This window comes from Zonotrichia albicollis, chromosome 10 (genome assembly GCF_047830755.1).
Source record: "Zonotrichia albicollis isolate bZonAlb1 chromosome 10, bZonAlb1.hap1, whole genome shotgun sequence".
Lineage (NCBI taxonomy): Eukaryota > Metazoa > Chordata > Aves > Passeriformes > Passerellidae > Zonotrichia > Zonotrichia albicollis.
Window position 1 is genome coordinate 29,617,737 of NC_133828.1, and position 27,820 is coordinate 29,645,556.

Below are 27,820 nucleotides of genomic sequence, written 5' to 3' on the forward strand. Positions count from 1 at the left end.
GAACTAGCAGCTTGGGATCTTCCATTTTTACAATGTCCAATTTTAGAAACTTATGGACTCATGGAATCCCACATTAGTAAGTACTTATCTCAGGAAAATCCTTTGCTGAGATACTCATAATTGCACATGCTTATAAGAATTAGTTGTTTATAAATGTTTTAAATGTTATAAATGTTAAGTGATAAATTATAAAACATTCCCCAGTAAAAAACAGATGTTTAGGTATGAACGCTCATTCTTTTCTTCTCAAAACAGAGGTTTTTATGTATGGATATACAAACCACTATCCAGTGGTTATTAAATATCATTAAGAATATAGAGAATCAAGAATTCTAAATCTTGAATAACACAGGAAAGTATTGGGATGACTGAGGATTTTTTTTAATTTAGCTTGGCTTTAGCAGTTAAAGTACTCTCATTTTTTTTCAGGTCTTTCCATTTCTCTGGTCTTTTCTTCCTGCATATGTTTGCATAACCATAGGAAAATTGTCATTTGTTTCATTGACAATTTTCTGTTTAACTGCAGAACAGAAAATTGCTAGGGCTTATTTCACTTTATTTGCTTGAGCATTGATTTAACATTATTTTCTGGTCCCTAGCATCTGTTTTGATTTTCTTTAATGCAGAAAGTATTCCTGTTTCTACATGTCTTCCTTTGTTCAGTGGGTTCTCTGACAGATACATATCAATGTTCTTTTCATTTTCTTGAAATTTATATTCTGAAAATTGGTCTTTTAATAGCCTTCAAGATTTTCCAAGCTGTACCAATAATTTGCCACTTAACAGAGGAAGTGCAGAAACTGATCTTTCATTGTCCTCCTGTAAAGGAATCACTTTTGATATTTAAATCTGCCTTTAAGTTATCAGCAGCTAAAATTGTGATATGCATTCAGAGACATGAGGATAAAGAATTGCAGAATAATTGAGAGTTAAATTCCAGCTTAATGAATCATTTAGAAACAATACGTCATTCCCAAATAATCAGCAATCGTCCCTGTCAAAACAGAACTTTGCCAGACTTTTCATCTGGCATGCTGTTAAAAGGAGACAGAAATCTTACAGTTAATTTTCTAGTTCTTTTGAAAACTTCTCATTTTACAAAGAGAAAATAAGTCATTCACCATTTTCTAATCCATAAGTGCTTGGAGAAGTAAAAACGAAAGTAGAAACTGAGTATGTTGCTTTATTACAGCAAACACCAAGTACTTCAGGAAGCTGCTAAGTAGACACTCCTGTTTTCCCTTGGTGCATAAACTGATGTAACAGCAGAGCATTCCTGAAGTTACCTTCTTTATAAACTGAAGCCAATTGCATTAAAAGTACACTTAACATTATTTTGGTTTGTATCACCTTTTTTTTCTTGAATAGGTAACTTAGCCTATTAAGCTCAGAATTCAGGTTTTCCATAAGCAGTTAAGGTTAACCAAGAGGCTGAAAATAACCATTTTTTAAAGCAAAATCACAAATTTCCACAAAGAGCATACAGGCTAGCTCAATTATAAGTCATGTTCCTTGAGTTGTTACTATCTTTTCTTTAACATGAGTGCTCTGTTCACTCAACAGTGATAGTATCTTTCTCCTAGAGTGGCTTGATAACACAATTCTCCTCACTTTCCTTCAGTAAAAGTACAGAAAAGAACCAACACATTTCTTCTAAGACAAACTCAGAGAAGTATGGATGGAGGCTAAATCCAGAACAGAACACATTTGATGAATGACTACCTTTCATTGCTAAATCACATCAACATACTAACAATGCATAACATAATGATGAAATGGGAGAGGAAGCAAGATAATTCACATCCAGCCAAATCAGCTAAAAATTTCCCATTGACTTCTTCAGATGTGACTATGGTCATGAAATGTCTGATGCTTACCATTTTCCAGCCAATAGAAGAGATGTGAGATAAAGACAACCTTCTAGCACCCCTAAATAATCTTACAATGAGTAGTGTTATTGAGAAAATTGAATAGTGGATGTAAATTTATGAATAGTAGGTGGGATTGTATTACTAAATATAAGCCTTTACCTGCTTGGCAAATAGGGATTTGATTTTTGCAGTTAAAGATATAAGACCAGAAATGTCTGCCACATTTATTAATCACAACTTAAAGATCATCTTATCAATTCATTATAGCACTCATATCAGAATGTTTCAATACATTCCCAGCTCATTTCATGATAAAATTGAAAATTATCTAAAGATTACATTGGAGTTCCTCAAAAAGACAAAGAGTCATGGTTTAACCCCAGCTGACAACTCTGCACCATACAGCTGCTTGCTCTCTCTCCTCAGCAGCAGGATAGGGGGAAGAGAACTGGAAGGGTAAAAGGGAGAAAGCTATTGGGTTAAGATATGAATAGATAAATAACTGAAATAAAATAATAGTAAAAACAATAATAAAGAGAAATGAGAGGGAAAGTAACAAATAAAAATAAATAAAACTCAGAAAAGGCAAGTCATGCAAACAAAAATTTCTCACCACCATCCAACTGGTGCCCAGCCTGTCCCTGAGCAGTTGCCCCCCGGAAAAGCTGCCCCCTTTACTGCTGAGCCTGCTGCCACGTGGTCTCAAACACCCCTATGATCAGTTGGGATCAGCTGTAGCAGATGTCTCCTGCCAGTTCCTTGGGCACCCCCAGCCTCCTCACTGGTAGGGCCACCTGAGGCACAGAAAAGGCCTGGATGCTCTGTAAACCCTGCTTGGTAATAACAAAAAAATCCCTGCACTGTTAACACAGTTTCCAGCACAAAGCCAAAACACAGCACTGCACTAGCTACTATGGAGAAAAGCTGAGACAGTTCCAACTGAAGTATTTGATTAATGCTATAATAGAGGGCAATCCTAAAATGGAAGTCCCATCCCTGTTACTTCCAGCTGAAAAGATCCTCAATGTGACTGGTGAGGTTCTGCAAATGTAGCTCTCCATCTGTCACCACTCACATTTTTTAGCAACTGCACAGATAACTCAAAAGGTTTTACAGTTGCAGGATTTCCCACTCTTTTATATGAACTTTTAACCCCTTAGCCCACAAAGCTCAAACAAAGTAGAATCCTGCAGCACAAGAGCAAACATAGGAGTAGAATTTTCACAGCATAGGTCTCAGTTGAGATAGCCTCCATACAGAGTATCACCAAACAATTTCAGAAAGTTTCAACCCAGAGTAAGACCATACCACATCAGAAGGCTTCAGACCTCTGCCCTTTTTGCTCTTTAGCCCAACTTTTTATACCCCCCATGTTCATGCACTGCACCTGTGTGTCCTCTCTACCTTTTTGTGATTGGTTCAGTGCATCTTGGCACTGCCTGGCTCATTACCTTCCATATTGGTCACCTGCTTTTCACAGCTGTAGCCCATTAGGGATGAGGCTTGGCTGCAGCCCCACTCCCAATTACCACAAACTGTGTACCTGCAAAGGGCTGTGTTCACTTCCTCATCCCAAATCTATCTACGTCTAGTTCTAGTTGATGTAGCTGGTTCCACTGGTTTCTACTAGTTTCAGTCAGTCATTTTTTTTAAGGAGAGAGGGAGAGGAAAGAAAGGTCACCAAGGAAATTTATCTATTGACATAAGCATATGATCAGTTTGTCAGAGAAGGAGCAGCAAACTGGACATTTCTTTTCCCATCTATGGCTTTTTTTCTAGATTGCCTGTTAAAGCTCTATTCCCAAACAGCAACAGTCTCAGTAGTATTAGTGACCTTTGGCAACAGTCTTTCTGTCTTTTGGGACTACATTGATTTTTCCCCTCCTCTGGCTTCCATATAGCAATTTGGCATCTTATTGACCCAGATCTACAAAGTGGCCAGTATCACTAACAACAAGGGACTTTGAGAGGTTTTTTTAGTACAACAAATTAGAACATGAGCTGGCACAGGCTGCAGTGAAAAAAGCACTGATAGTACTCTAGATTCAGACTGCTCTAGTCAACTGACAGCCGTGTCTGGCAGATGTGGCATTGGCTGGATTTTTTCAAGATTAGTTTGTTAGCCACACAGAGTACTTGGTAGCCACAGACATTATTTGACTTGTTGGTCTTCCAGAGTGTGTCTAGGCCCCAAAGTCTTAAGTTTCAGTTTTCAAAATTCCAAGTGGGTAAAGGTTTATGTGCTTGTAGACTGCATTAAGATATTAACACATTAAGAAAACAGAAATGATGAGAACCCTCTCAACATCTCTTGTTTTCTTGTAATTCCTAGGGATTCATTGTGTAGACAATGGGCCTGGTACTTACTTTATATTTTTCAGGTTTTTTTTTCAATAAAGGTTAATGCATATTCCATTTCCCTGTAGAATACAATAATCTTTTCAGCACTAAATGTTTGGAATCCTTGTATGGATTTATTCTCATAGTGAAATTATACTGTATTCCTATTTAAACTCTGTGCAATGTATTGGCTTACTAAAGGATTTAAATGGATTGCTTTGAACTACATCCTGTGGAGGATAGTCTGCTGCTATCCAGCCTAGTTGATTTTAATTCTACTCAACACTTTTACTCAGTAATTACAAATTAGGTTGGTCTAAAACTGAATGGTTCTATTGCCTTCTAAGGACCACACTGATGCTTCCCAGGAGAATACTCTTCCTAGAGTACTGAAAGTTCTCTTATTATTCTGGAAACCAAATAATATGGGGAAATCAAAGCTGTTTTGTAGACTATTTACGAGAAAACTTTCTATGTTTTTAGCTTTATGGTGTTGTAAAGAAGAGCATGGCTTATGTGTAAATCACAGCCTTGAGATTAGGTTCTCACTGTAAGCAATGAGTTCAATCCCAAAGCAACCCTTCTTTCTTTCATAGCTGTTTTTCTTTACAGTTATATCAGCTATACAGTTATCTCTCTCTATATTCAAACAAGTCTACTACAACAAAAACCCACAAAAAGAACCAAAACCCGAAAATTAAGAAACAGAATGACAACCTTTGATGAGAAAATAACTTGGAACAATGTGAGCTGTCTTTGAAAGTAGTGAGTTTTCCCAGGTAAAAATGTGTAGGTTTATATACTTCAGTTGAGAATAGATTTTCAGTCAGAACAAGGCTCAGACTTTGTGTATGGACCCAGATAAAGAAAAACAGAAATTAAAGGATGTAGGTTCTGCATATTACACAGAAAATATCAGAAAGTTTTATGTTTGTGTGTTTATGTTTATTCTCCTTTCAATTAGGCAGATAAATTGCTAGAACACCCACTACCAGAGACAGATTTATTTTTAAAACCCCCAATTTTACGCTCTTTACTCAGTTTCAATTTTTCCAGATGTCTGCCTGAGGGTTTAAGAATTTGCTACTCCCTGCTATCCATTTTGCAACTTTTTTTTTATATGTTTAATACAGTTTTTTATTTCTTTGACATCAGTTCATTCCTGAAAAGCATAAGCATCTGACACAGAATTTTAGTGAGGTACTCCAGGAAATCCCCTTGGCACAAAAGGGATATAATACCTCTTATTTCCAAATCTGCTCATGCATAACCAGGGTTAGCATACACTTCCTCAGAGTATATTTGTCTTCAGTAAGACAAGAAAGGAAAAGACTCCAATGAATTTATTTAATAATTGATAGTGGAAATAGACTCTAATGAAATTTCCATCATCCAGAAACATGAACTCTACTTCATATATATTGTCATTCATTTGTTGGCTAATAGCTGACTTGGCAGCTTCCTTGAATTCCCTACTTGGATACAAACAGCCAACCCACTTCTCCTATGATAAAGCTCTTCGGATCTCAAGGGAACCGGTGAACTCTTAGGGCTGTATCTTTAGAGGCTGTGCACCCCCACAGAAGCACAAAGTTGCAAGAGAAGCCACATTATAGAGATGAACCTGAATGTTTCAAAGTTTATTTATCTATTTCTCTGTAAATACTTTATGGGTTGGAGCTAACAGAGGACTCTCCAGACAAACAGTGAACCCAGTCCTTTTTCCAGTCCAGATTTCAAGTCCTTTTAGCCCCTATTATTTACACATGGAAGATTTGTGGGCTGGAAAGTGGATATGCTGAGAAACTCCTAACTTATGATGGCAAAACAAATTCTCCATAGTACCCATACTTTGGTCTTTTTGTATCAGTTGCAAAGTCTGTAGCTGCTGTGACTTCTTAAGACACCAACAAGCACTGTGTAGGTATTAAGTGCTATATTTTCATATAGCTTTAATATGTATATAACTTCCAGTGAATAAAAGTTCACATATTATATATTTGCCATGAGAAAGATGAAAAATATATGCTTCTGACTGTAAAGAGCCAAAATATTTGGAGACAATGATACTACCTGATACTTAATGGCTGCCTACTGAAACATATTTTACAAGAAACACTGGTCTTAAATTTCCTATTTGGCTATGTTTAAAATTCTTAGACTTCCAATCTTTCCACAATTAAGAGAGATGAAAATTGCACAATAGACAATATTTTGCTAAAATAATAATAAAAAATTATTACCACTAGTTTTTTTTTTAATCAAATATTTCTTATCTCAGCATTTCATGACTGTCCCATCTTATTATAAATAGTTAAACTAAAATGTGCAAAGTAGAAAAACAAATCTATTGTTTTCTTATAAAGTATTTTTCATCTAATTTCAAGCCTCAAAGATGTAATCTTCTTACTACTTACACAGATTTCCTCTTTGGTTTCAGTAGACCTAAACTTCTCCAGGTGTCTCCAGAACCAGATCTTACAAAGCAGTCACATCAAATACCTGCAAAAGACTGTCTAAAAATAAATTTGTATCAGCTTTGTCATACAATAAGTAATTTTATGAGGCTTAAAACATGCATCTGTGACTACAAATACCTAATTTATGGTGAATATTTTATTCTCTGCCAGCAGGTGTTCAATCCAAGCCTTATACATCTCCTTAGTCATAGAGGTTTCAGGGCTTAGTTTAATTTTCCATGCAGCAAAGCTCTTCCATGGCCCACTGCACAAGGTTGCTATTAAAATACTTCTCCACCTATTACACTCAGTAATCAATGGTCTACTCTAATATTTATACTGTCAAATACCTCAGCTTGTTACTGTAACTTTTATATGTCTTGTTGACATACTTTTGTATGTCAGCAACTTGTACACGTGCATGTACAAACTCATAAAATTATACTTTTGTTAATCTCTAATCATTCAGTCTATTTAAATAATGCTTTGGAAGCACTTTTAAGAGCTCCTAAGTTCAGAAGGCTCTGGGGAATATGAAAAATTCTTAAACTATAATTAGGATCCCTAGAGGAGCATTCCGTGCAAAAATACACTTTGCATACACTGCAATATATCAGATTGATAGCAAGCACCTTGAGCTCAGAAGCAAAGTGGGCAAACTGAAAATTTGAGAATAATGAACACAAAAGAAAATTTAAAAACTTAGTAATGCATTAAAGAAATAGAACTACAGTCAAAACAAAAATAAATTAATAATCTCTATATATTAAAAAAATAGTTGTTGATCTGATTGTCTTCCTTTAAAAGCCTTTAAGGAATGTTTTAATTATTAAAAATGTTACAGACTGAAGACAGAAATATCTCATTTTTTCCTTGTACATACCAATTTTTAATCATTTCAAATAAAATGTGATAAGAACAATTATTCTGATCTACAAGGAATAAAATTATGAAATCTATTAGCACTGATAGCACAGAGTAAAAGTGGAACAGGACATGAAAAAGTGAGCACTCTGCTAAGGGTATTATGCTTTTTCTCTGAAGTGAAGAGAAACTTTGCCCTATAGAAATTTTTGTCTACTTCTCTTCAACCTTGTAGTATCCTAGATATCAAGATTATTACAAACTTTTGTCGTATATGCAACAGCTCTGATACTTTATTACTCTTTGAAAGATGTATAATTTGGATATGATACTGAAAGGTAAAGACGCACACAAAGCAAACATAGGTGAGCTAGACATTTTGAAGGTGGAATGCAAGGCTCATCAAAGCATGGTATCATGAAGATCAGGAAAAATAACTGAAGGTTGAGCAAACAGAGTGTTTGATTGACGGAGGAGACAGCAGCCGTCAATGTACAAGTGGATTTGCAAGAGACAGACACTCAGCAGCAGATGCAACAGATATCCTCCAAGCTGAGAGTATGAGCCAGGTGAAATTTTCCACACTTCAATGGAGCATTTAATTCAGGCAATGCTCTCAGCAAAACAGAAGAAGAAAATCAGAAGGGAACACAAAATACAGGAAACTTAAGCATAAATAGAAGTGTTAGCAAACTTATTTTCAGTGAATATTTTAGAATTATTCTGTAGCCAGTGGCAAGTGAAGTTCAGAATGCACAGCATAAACATTTTATTTTCACACTAGGCAAATACATTTTGGAGTCACTGAATCTTCACTAAGTACGAGATAAGAGGACTTCAGGCACAGACAAGTTCTGTCCTTTATTGTCACTACTAATTGGAAATCTTTATTTAATCAGGAGTTCTGCCAGTATAAGCCAGATTACCTCCACTGATAATAATGGCATTATAATGATTTACTTGTCAAGAGACTGATGCTTTGAATATTTGAAAATACTAGAAAAATAATCTGTTTCCTTGGAAATAAGCATGACTGAGTGGTTCCAGGACTTCCAGATCCCACATGTGAAACTATCTGCATGTCTGCAGATGCTCTGAGATTCTCTGTGCAGTGTAACAGGAGTGAGGAATTACAGTGAAGAACACAGAAGTAGTAGTTACATACCTCTGGTTGGTGCATATCCATTTTCAGGACTATATTTATTTCTCTTTTCAAATCATAACCACTCAGCTGACAAGCCAGCTATCTGTCAAGAATACATATAGAGAGTGGTGAACACTGTGACACGCTTTTATGGAAATAGGGTTAAGTTTCTGAACAGTCTGTAAGGCACACTCATTGTGGATTTTGCCAGCCAAGGCTCTCCACTTGGCATTGACTGCCTCTGTGTAGCTGGATTTTGTCTCGTAGCATGACAGCCAATCTCTGAGTGTTACTGAGCATAAGGAAACCATTGCAAATACTTTCAGTTTGTTGGTAAAGTCACAAAAGTCTGTACACTTCGGAAATCTTAGGCACAGGACAGGATCTGCAGCCTCAGAAACAAGGCAGAACCTGCAGTAAAACAGGAATTAACCAAATGTTCAGAAGCTGATAAAACCAGACAGCCTTTTGGCCAAAAGTATAGGCAAGCAGAATATGTTTGTCAATATTTAGTAGCAGCTAAAAGGCCAGAGAGGATGAATAGGAAACAATTCACTCCCAAAAGGAAGGAAAAGAAAGTAGATACATTTTTCTCAAATAAAAACAAGCAGAACAAACCTAGGCTTAACTCACAGCTCCCACTGATGATATCATGACAAAGAAAAAGGCAGAGCCAGGAACCTATTCAGGAGCTATTTGGTTGCATTTCACTAGATCAGGAAAGGTGATGCTAAAAATAAAGTATCAGCTCAGTATAGATACGTCTTTATATCCAAGAAAGTGTGAATCACATTCAGATGCTTGAATGGGCTGGTAGGAATTGGAGTTAACAGTTGCCAAACTAAGTGATTGAGGTTAAATGAAAGTCTAAAAATGGTGATAGAATCTACAGAGATTTCAAGTTATCCAGGGCAGAAATTTCAGCTGAGAATGCTAGTTAAAACAGCATGAAGATTAAACAGTTTATGCTGGTACGAAACTTAAATGAAATAATAAACGGTCTACTGTTTTATATGATTCTTATAGAAGGTGTAACAATGGATATACAATCTTACTATAACATCATTTTAATCAAATTTTCAAAACCACTTTTTTTATATTTAGCCAAAAATTATAAAAAATTTACATAGATAAAGACCTACTAACAGCTTTAATTATATGCAGTAATTTTGACTATATAGCACTCAGATCAATCATACATTGCGAATCCTAATCCTGTGTTTATATCCTGAGCAAGGATAATTTCCTGGTCTCAGATTATGTGAATAAACACTGATTTCACCACCAAAACCAATAGTTTCCTAGCACTTCTTACAGAGAACAGTACTAGAAAAAATATGGCTAGCCCTTTATAAACATTGTTTTAATATCTGATTCGTTAGCAATGGCACTCTTAATATAGGTTTGCACTCAGAGTATTTTGTTAGTTTAGCCCCTAAAATTCAAGGTATGGAGAAGAAATCAGAAAACATGGTGGAAATTTCAAAATTCCTCACTGAAAACAACTCTATGAGAAATATTTTTATTATTTCCCTTACCAAGTTCTCTCAAATTTCAAAATAATATCTTTTATATGGAAGTTAAATAAAAAGGGATGTTTAATGTTTAAATATAAAGTGCAAAATTCCAGTCTTGTATTTAAAAGGAATTTTAACAGTATATTTAAAGTTCACAGAATGTGAAGTATGACAGAATAAAATCAAAACTGACATGTTTTGCAATTTGAAAGTTATTTTTAAAGTAATTTGTCAGTTTATCCTCCTTATCTGTTTAAATAGTATGGCAAAGGGAATACATTTATCATACTATGTGGTTCAGAAAAACTTGCCATTTGTACAGAAGTACAAATATCTGGCTGAGTAGCTAAGCACCTGAAACACTGCTATGTTTATTATTTGTTTATTTATCGTAATCCTTTAAGGATGATCATAATCATTCTTCAAAGGGAGTAATTAAGCAGAAGTACCATTCAAATATACAGGGAGTGTTAAGAGTAGGCTTTTTTATTTCCTAATAATAAGCAAAGTTGCTTTATTCTCAACTAACATTTGGAAAATTTATGTTTTCTACAAATAATTGCACTAATATAAGCCAAAACTGATATTTGGTTTCAGATAAGAACATAATATTACTCTTTGTTCATTAATCTTTATTTGCTGTTTGAAATTCATTATTCTTTAAAGCTGATTACTTTCATTTAAGCAGGAAGGGAAAGTGTAATACTAGACAACATCATTCGCTTGTGAGAAATAAGAATTATTCAATAGGTTAAACAAGCAGTTCATCATCTATTAATTTAGAGATAATTTACCTGTCAATAATAAACAGCTAAACATGCATCTTCAAAAAAATAAAACTGAAATAAAAGTAAAATCAGAAGTTCATGCACTAAGAAAAAAAGGGAATTGATTCTTCTTCCTAGATCTGCTGTGATATCAACTGAGATGACAAACTGAGAAAGAGGTTTCTCTTCAAATTCCAAAATTTAGATTACAGAAGAATAAAGAGGAAGTGTTTAAAAAAGGTAAACTTTTGAGGCAGAAATAAATGTAAGAAGTTCAATAATTTTTTGAATTTGTTTTGAATAAACATTCCACATGGGTTAAAAAAATTTAGAGAAAAAAAGGCAGGTTATTTAACTTGATGACTTAATTTTCAGATGTTGATCAAGACCTAGCATTTAAGTGCTTTAAATAGTTATATTTTTAATTTATTTTCCTGTTTGACAATCATTTTATAGATTATACATACATTTGTCTATACCAAGTCCTTTTCAGCAAACCAATTGGAAGTCAGAAGAAGCAAACACAATAAAAATAAATTGTCTACTCAGAACTTCTCTGAGCCCTGCTACTCCCTCCACTCCTACTATATATTTGTACCTTACCTTCCCTGGAATTCATCAATTACTCAGCCAGTGCTGACTGGCCTCCATGCATCTTTTGCCTATGAATTAATAGCAAAGAGACTCCCTGTGTGGAGACATGACTGACTGTACATAAGAATTCTATAAGCAGATATAAATTAGACGATGACATTGGTTTGCTTTTCTCATGCTCCATCTGTTTGGGTCAGTTTATTTAGCCGAAAGCAAAAAGCAATTTCCACCAGCTAAAGTGCTGTAAGTTTGACAAACAAATCAGAAGCCTGCAGTGAAAGCCGAGCATTCAACTAGCTCTGCAGGCCACTTGCCCAGTCTCCATATTCATCAGCTCTGAAGCTTCTGCTGTACAAACACAATCTCTCATTGTTGAACTTTAATAGGGTTTTTTTGTGAGCTCTAGATCCTTAGCAAAAACTCTTTTCTTCAACATTTCAACATAACTGGAGAGAGTTTTATACTGCAGCATATCTTTTCTTTCATGTATTTCCCCACTGGAGCAAGGGTCTTCCTGACTTCTAATGAGAACTACATTCCAGAGTTTATCCATTTTATTTAGGATAACTCTGGACAACAAAAAGTCTTCTTGTGGTTCCCATGACAACAACCTTTCAGTTACTAATCCTGAACATATGGCTGGAGTAAAAGAATATTTCAGGGAGCTGCACCACTACTTACAGGAAGTCAAGTTAACCTTAGGGATGGCTTACAAAGCCCCTTCAATCAGTGGAATGACCCTTAGTCTGAGGGAAATTCAAGCAATTAGTGCAAAAACTTCTCCCATTTAGTCTAGTTGAGAGTTTTCAAAACTATTTTCTACATGCAAGAAATTCATGTTGATTCAGTTGACTCCCTGAATGAATAGAGCAGAAAGTAAAGTGCTAGGAATTTTTTGCAAAAAGGTTGGACAAAAACATTTCATGAACAACTAATACAATTTCTGTCACAGAAACTTCACCTAAAGATACAAGAAAATAATGGTTTGCAAAGAAAGGAAATTCCATGTATTAGAACAACTGCTGTAGAAGGAGATTAAAAAAAAAAAAAAAAAGAGAAAAGACTTTTGTGCACAAAATCTTTTAGAAGATGTAACTGATTCTGTTCTAAGTATGCAACAGGCCCTGGCCCTGTGATTCAGTGGTCCATGAACTATCACTGCAGTCCCTACGCCTAAAGAAAATGTTTTCTAAAGTTACTCCTTTCTCATTATCAGTATTCCAGTTGCACATATACTGCAAGGCTGAACTAAGCCTTTGTTAAAATACAACTTTTTAAGCTTGAAATAAAATATCTTGGGTTTTAGCTAAGAATTTTAGCAGACCAGTAACCTCAGTGATTCAGGCAACTAACACTGATCAACCAGTGTTGATACACTTACATAAGCTTATCTTTATCTAGAAGATTTGATGATTTAATGTGTGGGTGAAAGGTGACCTGAAGCTGAATTTTCAAAAAACCCAGTAATCTTAAGAAAACATTTTATTCAAATTTTAAATGTGTATCAAGGGAATGTAAAAACAATTACTTACAGATTTATTTCTAATTAATAATCATCACTTTTAATTCACAATGATATTCCTGTCAATAAAAATGTTTAGCATGTCAGACTTGGCTCTGAAGCAGTGCAAGCTCTGAAATGTTATTTAATTAAATGATTTTCCCGAATTTCTCGTGATCATCCAAACTTCCATTGTGATGAAATACCTGAATACAGCACATTCCTGCAACCAACATTGAATCAAATCTTTCAAATAATGGACACAAAGGAACTGCATATAGAAAACTTTGGCCAAGAATACAGTTAATTGGGCTAATTAATTTATGCTCTTTTTATTCTTTTTTTCCTAATTTAAGAGGGAGTAGGCATAGAGAATAATATTGTTAGTCTATTTTTTTGTTGCAGTAGTAAAACTCCAACCCACTTTATTAAATAGGTCTGGAACCCCATTTGCAAAGGTGAACATAAGCAATAAAAAGAATCATAGCACATGACTTCCTGCAGACCCAGAAAGTAGCAATGATGATGCAAGAGGCCCCTCCAAATCTGTCTTAAATGTGTTTATCTTAACTTAAATATCTTAATTGCATAAAACTACCTTTATTTCATTCAAAATAGTTATTAATGTGTAGTTATCAATTTTAGTGTATATACATATAATACATGAAATATTTTATATTCTTGCTCTAATTTGCACATTGATTAAAGAAAATGGAGGCTTCTTTTGTTGTCTTTGAATATGGTATGTTCACCCTTCACATATAAAGAGCTGGTGCCAATGGTACAGGGTCAACAGGGTAAGTTATATGTGCCTATTGCAGAACTCTATCACACTGAATTTCTTTTATGCCTGTGGATTAATCAATTCCGACATTTGTATTTAATCATCTCCAGCTCCAGACAGGATAGGTGCTATGGATTATCCTTATGATTTAGGTAAAACAGAACTAATGACAGAAGGTCTCTTAGTATCCAAAGCCAGCACATTCCCCCACATATCAGTATCAGTTGCTTTTGCCTAACTTTCAACACAAACCCACCTTTAGTTGAACTCTGACAAATTGTCTGATACAGCCCCAGTTGAATGGTTACCTCATTTACAAATCATTCATGGGATTTAATAATTAGAAAAAATTTTTAGTTTTATATGAGCCCTTTGAAACTAATTTACCTATGAGAAAATTTTGAAAACTTTCTCTTATTCAATATCAATTCCAAGGTTTGAAGAACAGAGATCTATACAGTTGAGTAGAATGGAAAAGAACGGTTGACCCTCTGGACTGTAAATTATGTGACTGTATTCCTAAATCCAGAGAAGTATAAAGTAATAGCCAAGAGAGTAAACTACTCCCAATTACTTCAGCAAGTACTGATGCAGAGGCCAGAGAAAATTTAGTTGTCATTATTCATCCAAGAACATATTGCAAAATAGAGAAAATATTGCAGAGAACTACACAAAAGCTAAAGATCATCCTAGATGAAAACACAGAAAACACCAGATTTGTCAGCCTGAATATTGATTAATCATATTCCATCAGATTAAGCTAACTCAAATGAGCTATGATTGAAAAATACATCCAGTGCTGACTATTAATACAAAAAAATACAGATAAATCCATTTTGAGCAGCTTTTTAATATAATCTAATTTATCATGCATGTAGTAAAATGGCATAATGGGTTTGTCTTTCTGAAGGACAAAACAGGTTGCCCAATTTGGGGCAGTAGATCTGAATGGAAATTAACTAATTGTGGTATTTTTTACTGCAATTGCCTTTGGTGGAGTAGGGTTTTTTTCTGAAATAAAATTTTGAAAAATTTACACTATATTCAATTAGAACACAGTGCCAAAATGGCTTTACATTCAAGTTACCATAAAGTGCATATAGAGACAAGATTTGTCAAAACATTTTGAAATCTTTGGTGATGTCTTTAATGCATGTCAAAGAGGTATTGAACTATGACAAGAAAAGTTAAAAAACATGAGCTGCTTTTAATGCGCTAAAATGCTGCATACATATCTAAATAGATCTTAATATTGAGCTGATTCTCTGCAACTGTCACAATCAAATATAATGTAAATAGCAATTATAAAAATATCTTCAAAAGTAAAATCAGAGCACTGGGATTTAAAAGTATCTTCTCTTTTTCTTCAGTCACAAATTTCCCCATTTGAGAAGACTAAGTTAAATTGAAGTTTTAGTTTGCCGAGTTAACTTGGAAACTGAAGGCATCATCTTTGTAATTTAATGTTCCCCTGCTCATAGTGTTGTCTTTTTAAGGTGACAAGACATAGTACCAGTGTCTGAATGCCTTGTCTTTTACATCTAGTCCTGAGACACAATTATGGATAGTATCCTGTAACCATTTTTAGAATGTGCATTTGTCATTTTTGACTAATCCTTTTTATTCTCTTTTGTGGTCAGAGAGGTCACTACTGTGTAATGGTGTCTTTTTTTACCATCTAGATAAAATGCAGCTGGAAGACACATAGCTTTTTTGGGGTTTTTTTTTCTGGGGATAAAAAAGTGCATCCAATTGCAAAGGCCTTTCTAAGATGAAGAATTTAGACTGCTTGCTACAAACAAACAGTGAACCAAGAATATCAATACATCACATAGCAGGAGAAAGGTTTATGTTTTATATATTTGCAAAAAGAATTAAAAGTCTATAGGGGATTAGAGCATTTGAGAATATAATTCTTTTTTTTCAATGGAAAAAGTAGAAAAAGAAAATTTAACTCAAGACTGACTTGCATATGAAGACTGATGATCGGAGTAGGAATGTATTTATAAAGAGACATCAAAAAGACATCAAAATAACCTTCAGCCAAAAACATACTGAGGTTACATTCCTAAAGAGACTCTCCAGGAGAAATTGTACCCCTGATATTTTCGTGTCAGTCTCCAGAACCAAAGGAGTCTGCTTGCTTTGCCTCAATATGATAAAACATGATATAAACTACTGTATTCCTACTATGACTCTTGATATGCACAAGAGGGGTAGACTGAGCTGTGGACTGCTGTTTCATCACTATTTCAGAATATTTTCATCATGCTCTCTATTTCTGCATTTCTCTTGTATCCATCCCGATGTAGTATTACATCAAGAGTTCTTGGGGGCAGTCCTCAGCCACAAAATGAATTTTTGGGCTCTTGTAGCTGGCAGGAAATAAATCAGATTAGCAGGGAAGCTGTAGCTTTCCTCTTGTACAAGGAATTTTTGAGTATCATAAAAGCCAGGTGAGTACTCAGCCTACATAAATTCAAAATAAAACATATGAATATACCATTCCAAGAGCAAATATTACTGATTGCACTTTTGACTTTGAACACTCAGCTTGTTTTCCACAGAATACAGATGATAAATGCTGTTTTGAAGTTTAAAGAAGAACTTTAGTTCAGAATGTATCTTTTGTGCTGGGATGTTGTTTGAATTTCTGTAATAATTCTGAATTTCTGACTTGTAGTTCATTTTGGATCAGTCTCTTCACTGGAGCCAGATTTCACAGATAATAGACACAAGACTTTCTTTTAAACTCAGATACTTCCTAATAACTGTTAGCATGAAAATTTTAACTGAAGAAAACCTTAATTCAAAATTTTATTTCATTCCACTTTTCATTTAATTTTACTCACATTTCATTGTATTTTACTTTACTAAACCACCAGATATTTGTTTCTTACACACTCGTCGATTTTTCAAAGACTACCAGAAGGCATTTAGTTCTGGGTCTTTTTTAATTCTGCCACTTTAGCTAAAAATAAGAGAATGGCATCACAAACCAAGATGAATTATTTTTTAAAAAAATCAAATATTTAAAAAAGCCTAGCAGTATTGCAAAGAGAAGTCTGATAGAAGCATCAAAATTTCTCCTTACCCAGATGAAATGAGAATTTTGTGTTTTCTATCCTGTGTACTCTATTTTTTACCTTATTGGTAAAATACATATATCAATTAGGAGAGTAGTCAGACTTATCTCTACTGATCTTCAGGAAACAGACATTTTTGATTAAGATATCACTGTCTCTTGGAGAAGCTGGGGTCTGGATCCTGCCACAAAGAATGCTTTATGTTAGTTCAATTGTTTAAATAGTGCTTTCATATATATTAATATTAATTTGCCATGGAACTTTCAAGATGATTAGACACAAACTTCCTTCCAAGAAAATCTGCATGTGGTTAGATCATGAAAATATTTAATCACCTCTAAGCGTTTTCATTTCAAACTCTACTAGAATCTGACCATAATTGTTACATGATTCTCCTTAAGGTATAATTGGAACTCTGTACTGAGGCTGACTGAAACTATTTGAGAACTACTGTAAGTTATTAACAAAGGAAGGAGCTGCCAAAGAACACACAAACCAGGTTGGCCATAGAGGCAAATCCTCAGGCTTTGAAGATGGCCACGTTTGTCAGCTGAGTCCTACTAGTCATATATTTTTAATGGAAATGCAAAATTCTTTTATGTACAGGGTCAGGAAAGTGTGGTGTCTGCCTATCTTATATTCAAGTAACATCTTTTCAATGAAAGATATTTTGCATTGACAAGAGAAGCATTTTCAGAAGACAGAGAAAATCTTTTTAGTAGTCAAGCCTGTATTTTCATTTTCTGTTTTCTTATATTTTTCACATATAAGCCACTCTGTGTATTGCAAAAATGGTTTTATTCTTATAAAATATCCAATCACAACAAAATTCAGATTTTTAATCTGGTTTTGAGCATTTGAAAGACATCAAGAGTTTACTCCTAATTTATAATTAATTAAATAATCTTATAATCTCTTTTTTCTAAATTTATAACTCTGAATCCAGAACCTGGCTCAGGACTATCTTCAACTTATTTTCTATCACATTACCATCAAAATGCTAAATGAAAGAGCTACAAGTTAAGATAGGGATTTTACCTAGAAAATTTTGGAATAATTTTAAAGCAAATATATTCTGTACTGAGTCACTGTTCAAAGTTTAAACGATTGTCACAAAATGATAACCATGTGATGGAGCTACTGATAGGAAAGTGATAATTTATATTCAACTCTTCTCATAGATCTTTGTTTCTCTTCCTTCTGAAGTTTTAAACAGTTATGGAAATATGACACATATACAGCAAGCAAGCTTTGCACATAGGTCAAGTCAGCCCTAGAGGCAAGTATATGTTGCTGCTTATAATGTACTAAATCTAAGCAAATATGTTTGGAGCCTTTTTGATGATTAATGCTTCTTGCCTTTCTCAATTAGAACAATGCTGCATAGCTGAAGGAGAGTGATATTCATTTACTGTAGAGAATATGCAAAAAATTATACTCCCAAGCAGGCAAATACTGTTTGGAGAGAAGCAGCAAAATAGGTGCTTATGTGAAAATGCTCTCTTCTTAAATCCAAGAAGTGTATGTAATCTGAGATGAGTAGTGTATTGCTTTTAGAAAGACATTTACCCCATCTACTTGGTAGCAAAGTAACCTTTTCCATAGCTGCAACCTTTTTGTTTAATGAGCAGAATAGGGAGACCAAGGATCTGAAGCTCTTTTATGAAGGCATGTCCAGTAAAACACTATATATAGGTCTGGTTATTGAGGAGTAAAGGTCAGGTTTTGAACTATCTTCTGGCTTTCCTCCCAAAGCTAAAAATACAACCAACCCCAAGTGACAGAATAGATTTTCAATCATGATACTCATTTATGTCTTGTGAACCTGTGATTTTTGCTTCAAATCAAGAAATCTTTATTTAGTATCCTAACATTAGAGAACAAAATGTGTGTATACTGGAAAATAGTTGTGTTCAAATGCTTACCTAAAAGTGTCAATCAGACACATTCAAACTAGCATCAAAATAACACACATACAGGTGCATGAGTCTATTTCTCTGCAGAATGACCTTCCTAGCTTCACTTAACATTACTGGTAATTTAGGATATGGCAGAATTACTCCAATGACACATAGGTACTGTTACAGTTCTTGACAAGTTTTCAGTAGAGGACACAGCTTATGGTTGATGACTCTCTTGCCCACTAGCAACTTCTGCTAGCAAATATTCTTAATGCATAATGCAAAATTCTACAGAAACATTTTTTTTTAAATTTGACAGTACTATTTGTGAATGATTTGTTAATAATTTTGACTGCAGATGGTCTCAAGTACTCAATTATCCACTTTTTCAAAGATTATTTTATACAATTATTCCATATTCCATAGGTATGATTATGTGACTAAGGAACCATTTTTTAACTAAAAAAGGCATTTCAAATTAGTGAAGATGTGGCTAGAAATTCAATATTATCTATTCTGAGGAAAAATAGATCTAAAGCCATTAAATAATTTTACATATTTCAAAATTTCTAATTAATATATAATCATTCTGTGATCCCACTAATCAGGACCCTCATACCATATTATCTTACAGTTCCACAGGTGGAGACAGGACCGGCTCACATCTCTTTATTCTTTTCTAAATGGTTCCATGGTTTTAGCTACTCGTATGCCTTTATTTATGTAAAGGGCATTTGTGGACTTACAAAGGCTGCTCTTCTAATAATGTATAACCTGAAGCTTCTAAATAACAGCAGATTTTCCATCATATTCCCAAAGATTGTAGACATGGAAAGAACTTCTCCATTTTTCAGTTATTTTCATTTTTAGTCAAATTGTTGCAGCAGGAAAGAATACTCCATTCTTGTAGTAATGACAGATATAATGTAATGCAGATATACTAATTATCATTGAGACAGTGATGAGGAGATAGAAGGAAATAACCATTGACTTGGTATTAATACTATTGCAAAGGATAAAAGCAATCCTGTTACTTTATAAAAAATGTTTGAAGGGATGGGAAAGCTAACTCAAAAGCAGATTTTAGAAGGCATTTTGGTTGCAACAGGAATGTTAAGGCTTAAAGAACTTTGATCCCACCAGTGCCAGGACTCAAGGAATGGAGGAACTGAGTCAGGGCAGGTTTAGGTTGGGTATCAGGAAAAGATTTCTCACCCAGAGGCTGGCTGGGCACTGGAATAGTCTCCCCAGGGAAGTGGCCACAGCACCAAGCCTGATAGAGTTCAAGAAGCCTTTGGACAATACTTTTGGGCACATAGTGTGAGTCTTGGTGCGAGTCTTGGTGCATCCTGCACAGGGCCAGGAGTTGAATTCCATGATCCTAATGGCCCTCTTCCAACTCCCTTCCTTATTCTGTGATTCTATGATTCTATGAAGTCCATCCTGCTTCTATTGCAGAGAATCACACTAAGTAAGGTGTTTACTAAACTTTCATAATTTCAGTTTAAACAAAATTAGGGGTTTTGAATCAACTGCTTGAAAGGCTGTTTCAGAATTTGATTGTTGCTATCACTATGTACATTTATTTAATTTTCAGATGAGGTGTGTATCTGAGCTGTTAATAACCATTCCTTTTGCTGTTGATGATGACTTTGGCTCAAATATTTCTTATCTTATGACCATTGTGCTTCCATATAGGACTAATGTAGGCTAAGGCTACATAAAACCTTTTCTTAGCAAGATAAGGCTCTCATTCTCTTGCCTACCTTTCTCTGCATCTATACAGATTTCTGTTTCATTTTCCTGAACTAGAATGTCCAGAATGGTATTTAGCATTTCATAGTAAGTGTCAGGAGTGCTTTGTAAGTGAAACACATTTTAGGATCTCATTTGTCTATTATACAGCTTGTTTCCTCGTTAGCTGCTAGATTTGCATATCATCATCTTTAGTTATGTAGGAGGATATTACACATACTGGGCAACTTGAGCAAAACTGCTTTATGGAAGTAAGGTTACAAAATCATTTCCAAACATCACTTATTCCATAGAATAGTGTTGCACCAACATGCACTTGTGCCATTTAGATACCTACTTGACTGAGGTTTTAGCAATCATAGTACTCCTCTTTACACTGTCATATCTACTTCATTGATCAATGCAGGAAGCTTCATAAATGTAGATAACATATTTTCCAGACATTTTGTAATTAGCATTGCAAGATGAGCTATCATAATTGCTTCCTTGACAGTAGTTTCTCATAACTTATAATGTCTTGATATATAATGCATATCCTGTAATGCATTTCTACTAATCTGTAACTATTACAGTCAATCATCTTGAAAGAGTGTCACAGTGTGAGCTGCTTTTAAGTCTAAAGTAAGTGTTCTGTTTGAAAATTGTGTTGTATTACAGTAGGCAGCATTGTTTTACAACCAGGCCTGCATAAACCCTGTGGGTATCAATGAAAGCAATCAAAGACTAATTCAAAATTTACGCTTTTCTGCTGTTAGTGGAATATGACTGATGTCAACAACTGTGTTACAAAATGAAAGTTTTATGTATGCCTAGAAAGCAGTTGAGTTCTGACATGTGTTAGTATTATCATTTAAGGAATAATCCACTCTGCTTTCACAAACAAAAGGTAATCACATTATAGGAACAACAGATACACAGCAGAGGCAAAACTTAAGCTGGAGTTTCTGATATTGCCAAAGAAACGCTCAGTGCTGACAAAAGCAATTGACCCTATATAATCTATTTAATAAGGTAATTAGGACTAGCTGTTTCTGAAAATGTATCTTTAACCATAAACAGCTTGTCAGCCATACTGGGACAAAGAGCCTTGTGCTCAGTCTGCTTCAGGTGCTTATTCTTGACCCCAGGTTTCCCGCTTACACAGTGGGATGCGCATCTCCCTAGGGATCTGGAATAGGGAGGAGATCTGAGTAAATACTAGCCAGCCAAAAACCAGTTTAATTTTAGTTCCCCATGGTTTCACAGTCACACAATCATCTGTATTTGCATAAAGAAAGGAGCTGAATGAAGTGAAAATGAGCAGCCCAAGACTGGCCAGGACTGCTTCTGTTTGCAGAAACACTGGCTTACATTGATATAAAATTTATGAAAATTTAGCCTTTAGCTGCACTGACCAAAACTTTTACTCACGTAGATAGTGACTAATCCTTGAAATTGCTAGCACTATAAACTTATGCCAAAAAATATTTATGGAAAATCCATAATAAAGAAGATACTTCTAAAGATGAGCAATGATTACATACCAGTAATTTCTAAACACATACTCATGTATAATAATTGTATAAATTTTTGAGTAAATTTGACCACTGATTATTCCTATGCTTTGTTGGTATAAAAGAATAACAGCTTGTGGATACAAGCCACCTGAAGCTTCTGTCATCCTTTCACTGTCACCAGTCTGTCTACTCTTGAATGACTGCAGTTTGTACTGGCTGATGCTGGGTACTGGTTTCATTCATCTGTATTTAGAATCCTTCCTCCACTTTCAAATGTAGTAGAGACAAGCAGACTATCTGAGTGGCCCTGATGTCTTGTTTTTTGTGTCTTGATGCTGAATTTTGTGAACCTCCTTCCCCCAAGAACCCCTCTAATTGCTTTCTGTTGAAAATATCTTTAGTTTTATTTGAAGATGTTATAACCAATAGTCTGTATATAGAATTAAGTAATCTTTTGATTAATAATACCATATTACAATAGCTCAATAACACTAGTATATATTAAAAGAAGTCTGGCATTTAATTTGTTAGCATGATTGAGCATGTGTTTTTACTGAGTATACTAATCAGCAGGAAAATTTATAAATATATAGTAGTTTGGTGTCTAATTTTTTCAGCTTCTGTAGCAAAATAATTGAAGTTCCAACATCTAATTTCCATTTTTGAAATTTAATGCCTCCTTCAATATGCTTGTGGAATTGTGGAGTTGTTTAGGTATCAGGTTAGGTGTGAAGATGTGACAGTGACAGGTAGATGCAAAATGAGATTTTTTTCCATCATGCAGGTCCAAAGGTTTCTGAGGAGATACATGGATAGCCTAAAAGGATTATAAATGCCTTTTAAAGTACTAACACTGCTAGAATGGATTTTTAAAATCTTGTAGTGTTGTTGTCTTTCTTTACAGGCTTTTAAAGAAATAAACTATGTAAACTGAGTCAGATATAGACCAGAAAAATGCGAAGTGTGCAAAGTGTTATTTTGAAGCAGCAGCTACCAGATGCAAGCACCTAATGATGATTAAAAATCTTTTCAGCTGAAAAAAACATAGCTGTTTAGCTAGACTTCATCCATGATCTGTGCATTAGGGACTAAAGGCAATTGCTTTGGTAAAAGCTTCTTGTATTTTTTAACAATATTACAAACAAATACTTAGCAAGTGCGTATTACTTTCTCAAATATTGTAATCAAAACAAGGTAATGCAAAGATATAGTTACAGGAAAACATACATTGGGAGGCAATTCCAATATGTACATATGTAAAATTGCTACATATGCCGTACAAAGTCTTTGTGCAATGCAACTCTTTCAGAGTTACTGCAAGTCTGAGGTGTTGCAGGTGTAGACAGAACAACTAACAGTGGAAATTTTTTCACAAAAAACTACACTTTTATTTTATTCTTACTAAATCAGTAGCTATTTAAATTTAGGCTCTAATTTAGGCAGTCAGTCAGGGCACTACCAGTCATGGGTCAAAAGTAACGTGGTCTCCTTCTTGACCTGTGGAAGACAAAGCGTTGGTACAGAGGAAGAACATGATACTGTACAGCTGTGTCTCATCCTAAAATAAAGGAAAAAATTTCAGTCAAGTTAAGTATCCACCTAGAAAGTCAGCAGTAATAGCAAATAAATTTTAGAAATGTTTTCAAGCCAAGTTCTGCTGTGGGTTAAACATGTAGAGTTCAAAAAGAGGAGTCAAACTGCACATTCCAGTTTACACTGTAGTTACAGAGATGTCATGAGCCTGCACCACGTCCCATATTCCATGGGAATGCTGCTGTTGGCACCCCAGCCACTGAAGCACCACAAGGCTGCCAGGCAACTCCTTTTGGCCATGCCAGTGTCTTTTGGATATATACTCAGATTTCTGTTGCTAAGCACTCAGCATAGCCCGTACTCATGTAAGTTACGACTGTGTGACTCTGACATTTTAAATAATTGCCTGAGACATGAACCTATGTCAAAATCATCCAACATAAGTATTTTGAGAAGAATGTAGAGCACTTCTATATTTCTATGTAAAATGACTCTGTGTTAAAAAAAAATGCTATTTTATCAACAACCAGAGCAGTAGGCTTTTCTATTATTGCATAAAACAGAAAGAGAAAATATTAACAAAGTAAAGTGGGGCCGAATCCTAAAATTTAATAAATTATTGTTGATAGTAGTGTCTGAAACACTGTCTTGCAAGCTATGTGTTGTGGCTTTTACCAAACCGTGCTTTCCCATCTGTGTGATGTTAAACACAGTCACAATGTAAGCAGCTGGAATTAAAACAGACTTTCATATCTACTGAACAGTTCGACAAAGTGTTCTTAGGTAGCACAATAATAAAGAAAAACCCCTCAACCACTAGTGTAAGCAGGAAAAATATTAATGTTTTCATAGTCTGAATTCCTTCCCATTTCAAAACAAGACTGTTAAATGGCAAAGGCAAAGAGCTGCTGAAGGGTTAAACAGAGCTAAAGGCTGGAAACATACAGTCACACATGTTTATGTGTATTCAGCTCCAACCATCTGCTGTTCATGTGTGGAAGTTAGTAAATATGATATTGCATCATAGCAGAAGTTCTTGGGGGCAGGATAATGACTGTTCAAGATCAACCTGTCAGAAGAGGACCACGCTATATAGCAGATAAAGAAAAAATAATCCACAATAAATTTAGGAATCTGAGACAACAGAAGGGTACAAGAGCAGACAGGGGAATTTACCAGTTAACTTCCATTCACTGAACTGTCATTTAATTGCAATGAGATATTCAAGCAGACTTAGCTATCTGCATCATTTGTGAAAATACCACTTCAAAAGCACATCTGAGTTTTAGGCACTGTACTCTGAGTCCTTTACTCTGAGGAACTAATTTTTAACTTTTAAAACTATCTATAAAGGTAACAGGGAAGTAATTTTAAAGTTTTAGCTAGTACCTTATATTTCATACCAGCATATATTGGTTATGAGAGGATAAGTGTTGTTATTAATATTTTAGTTCCTAACATGGCCCCAACTTTTCTAGGAGAGGAACCAATATATTCTTTTGTTTTAAGATTCTTCTTTCAGGACTTAGTCTCTCACCTAGAAAATTATCAAGGAAATTATTTCTTACTCCATCTCATCAAACAGATGAGAAACTTTATTTGTGAAAGCTGATTTGCAAGATAATTTTCATTTCTTTTATTCAGTGGAAAGAAAAAGGTTGGTGGACAAGGTACATTGCATGTGCCACCACCGTTGCTTTTCAGTGGCATGACCAGTTTTCTCACATTGGCAGAAAGCACAGATGTTATGCTGCCCCTTAGGGAATATTCTGTCTGTGGTAGAGGCAAAATTTCAATATATCTTGACTGTGTAGAAGATTCTCCTTGTGTTTCCTGAGGGTGTGAATAAAGCTGAATATTTCTGGCAGATGAAGTTGCAAAGGGAAAATTTTAAATAATGATGTATTAAATAGTGTTGGACAACTTAAAACAACCCTGTGTGAGTCAGAAAAATAATGTAGACAGTTATTCACATTTTGTACCTTAGTGCATGACAATTGCTGATGTTCAATATTGTGTTCCAATGCAGGCACAAAAGTATGAAGAGTTCAGGACTAGAAGGAATTAGACATAATTGAATGTTTACTATAAAAATATAAATTTGTCTTTCTCTGCATTAAATACCATGTCAGCTTATAAAATTAGGCCTAAGACATTTGAAGAGCACATTTTGACTTCCCACCCACAGCATTCTAAGAAACCAGGAAGAATGCTGCCTCTGCCATGTGAAAAGAAATACGTATTGGATGATATTAGTCCAGGGCATCCTAGCTCAAACTGGAACAGAGCCCATACACTGGACTGGACTCGAGCTGTAAAGTGACACTTGATTTACAGCTGATAAAACAGTCATATTTACTCTTCATGTGGATGGTAAATACAGGCAACAACAAAACAGAAAAAAAAAACCAAAATTATTAATTTTGTGTCAGGCAAAAGGATAGGATTAGTGAATAGAAAGAATACAAACATCCTTTAGCAAAGTATTGTATTCCTACCTTCATTTCCCTGCCTTCTGAGTATTGCATCAAGATATAACCCACATGATATTTCTGTAGGAACAGGTCTGAAGATCAGTCAAGTAAAAAATTAGTCCTCAAGTGTACTAGTACTAGTCTTTGCATTTCTGATGTAGCAAACCATTTGATAAAGTTATCTCTATTATATTTCATGAGGTATTTATAAATATTCCCTTTTTTAAAAATTTTAATAGATCTCCAAAATTTCCACCAACAATATATGCACATATGTTACTTTAGACTACATATGCTAATTTAGACTGTTCAAGTAATCCAGCTTCTCAATGTATAGGTTTCTAGTGCTAATCTTTGGCTTCTGCCAACTTTTATACCAACTTAAAGATTTTCAACTGCAAACATATTCCAAAAGCTTAGTTCATACAGACAACAAATGGAAATAAAGATCCACTCTACCCATCCACATCACCTCACTCATTAGAGTAAATTTAGTCTATACTTCGGGCAGCATTTACTGCTTTTGGTCTTCTGATGTACTTTGACTTTAAATGTTATATATCACTGTCATTAAAAGGCATATTTATGTCTTTTATGAATTTTTATATTAACAAATGAATATTTATTTTCATATTACAAAAAAGTCAGATAGAAGGTGAAAAGAATGAAGCTTTCTTGCATGCCAGTATCTGTTCATGGGCTCATGCTACTCAAGGAGTTGCACAGTTCTGCCACTTAAAGACTCCTGTTTTAGGAGAGCATTACAGGCAAAATTCAATTGTAATTCCACATCTGTAGTACCACTGAAAGGAGCAGAACATCAGTCTTTGTCAAAATTTGACACAGAATATCACTTCAAATATCATTTGTGGTAGTAACAACTTAAAACAAGGCGCATATTTTACATTGCAACAAAACTCATGAAGTAAACTTTCTGTACTGTCACTGGTGTGATCCAATGACAGAAATTTTTAAGAGTAAGATGTATATAACATAGTCTAAAATACTGGTGATTAAAACCTTGCCATGACAATTATTATTCTAAAATACATTTTAGCAACGATGGAATGCCAGCAAATGCCTAAATAGGGTTTTTGTTGCATGCATTTTACTACCACTTAAAGGAAGCCTCATGGGCAAATAATATCATTTTTAGATTCTTTGGGGAGGAATTACCATGAAAGTGTTTCTATGGTCTGTTGCACCATCCCTCAAATATTTATTTAATGGGAATTTAAACAAGGTAAAATAATAACCTACAAAGTATTTTTGTTAAATTAATATCAATCTGTAATAGCAAATTCCAGCAAAGCATAAAAATTGAGTTGGGCATGCTAGCATGCTAACATGAGTAATGGATGGATTAGCAGAATATATTTTGAGTTGGATCTGAACTGACTTTTTTCTTTGCAGGCACACTTTAATTTTGATTAATGCTTACCTTGGTTTAGGCAATAGACTTTGGCAAGGAAGAGAGAGGATTTTCTTTTCTTTTCCATTGACTTTTCCAGACAACTCAATCTGTAATGCTTGCTAGACTTCCCTCAGAGCCTGAGAACTGCTGGCTTGCAGAACATGCTGTGTTCCTAATATTTTTTCTCATGTAAGATTGATTTCTACTTTCATCCACGTCTTTGCTTCCCTTACTAGTTATGACTTAGTGAAATTATTCTCTCTGCTCTTCTTGGGTGTCAAATGGCAGCACAGGGTTGAAAGGGAATTTTAGACGTCCAT

General features: G+C 34.7%; 1 protein-coding gene and 1 long non-coding RNA gene across 6 annotated transcripts in view; one reads left to right on the forward strand and one right to left on the reverse strand.

The window, feature by feature from the left end:
* Positions 1–27,820, forward strand: part of KCNH7 (potassium voltage-gated channel subfamily H member 7) — a 205,711-nt gene that overhangs the window by 78,812 nt on the left and 99,079 nt on the right. The gene's annotated exons all lie outside the window — the stretch shown is intronic.
* Positions 23,503–27,718, reverse strand: LOC141730473 (uncharacterized). 3 transcript variants are annotated; one of them, XR_012581990.1, is made up of 4 exons: positions 27,528–27,718; positions 26,111–26,164; positions 25,595–25,666; positions 23,503–23,637 (listed from the first exon to the last, which is right to left on the reverse strand). It is a non-coding gene; the product is annotated as an uncharacterized LOC141730473 (long non-coding RNA). The 3 variants fall into 3 exon arrangements; XR_012581991.1 differs by lacking the exon at positions 26,111–26,164; XR_012581989.1 differs by lacking the exon at positions 25,595–25,666 and having other exon boundaries at positions 23,508–23,637.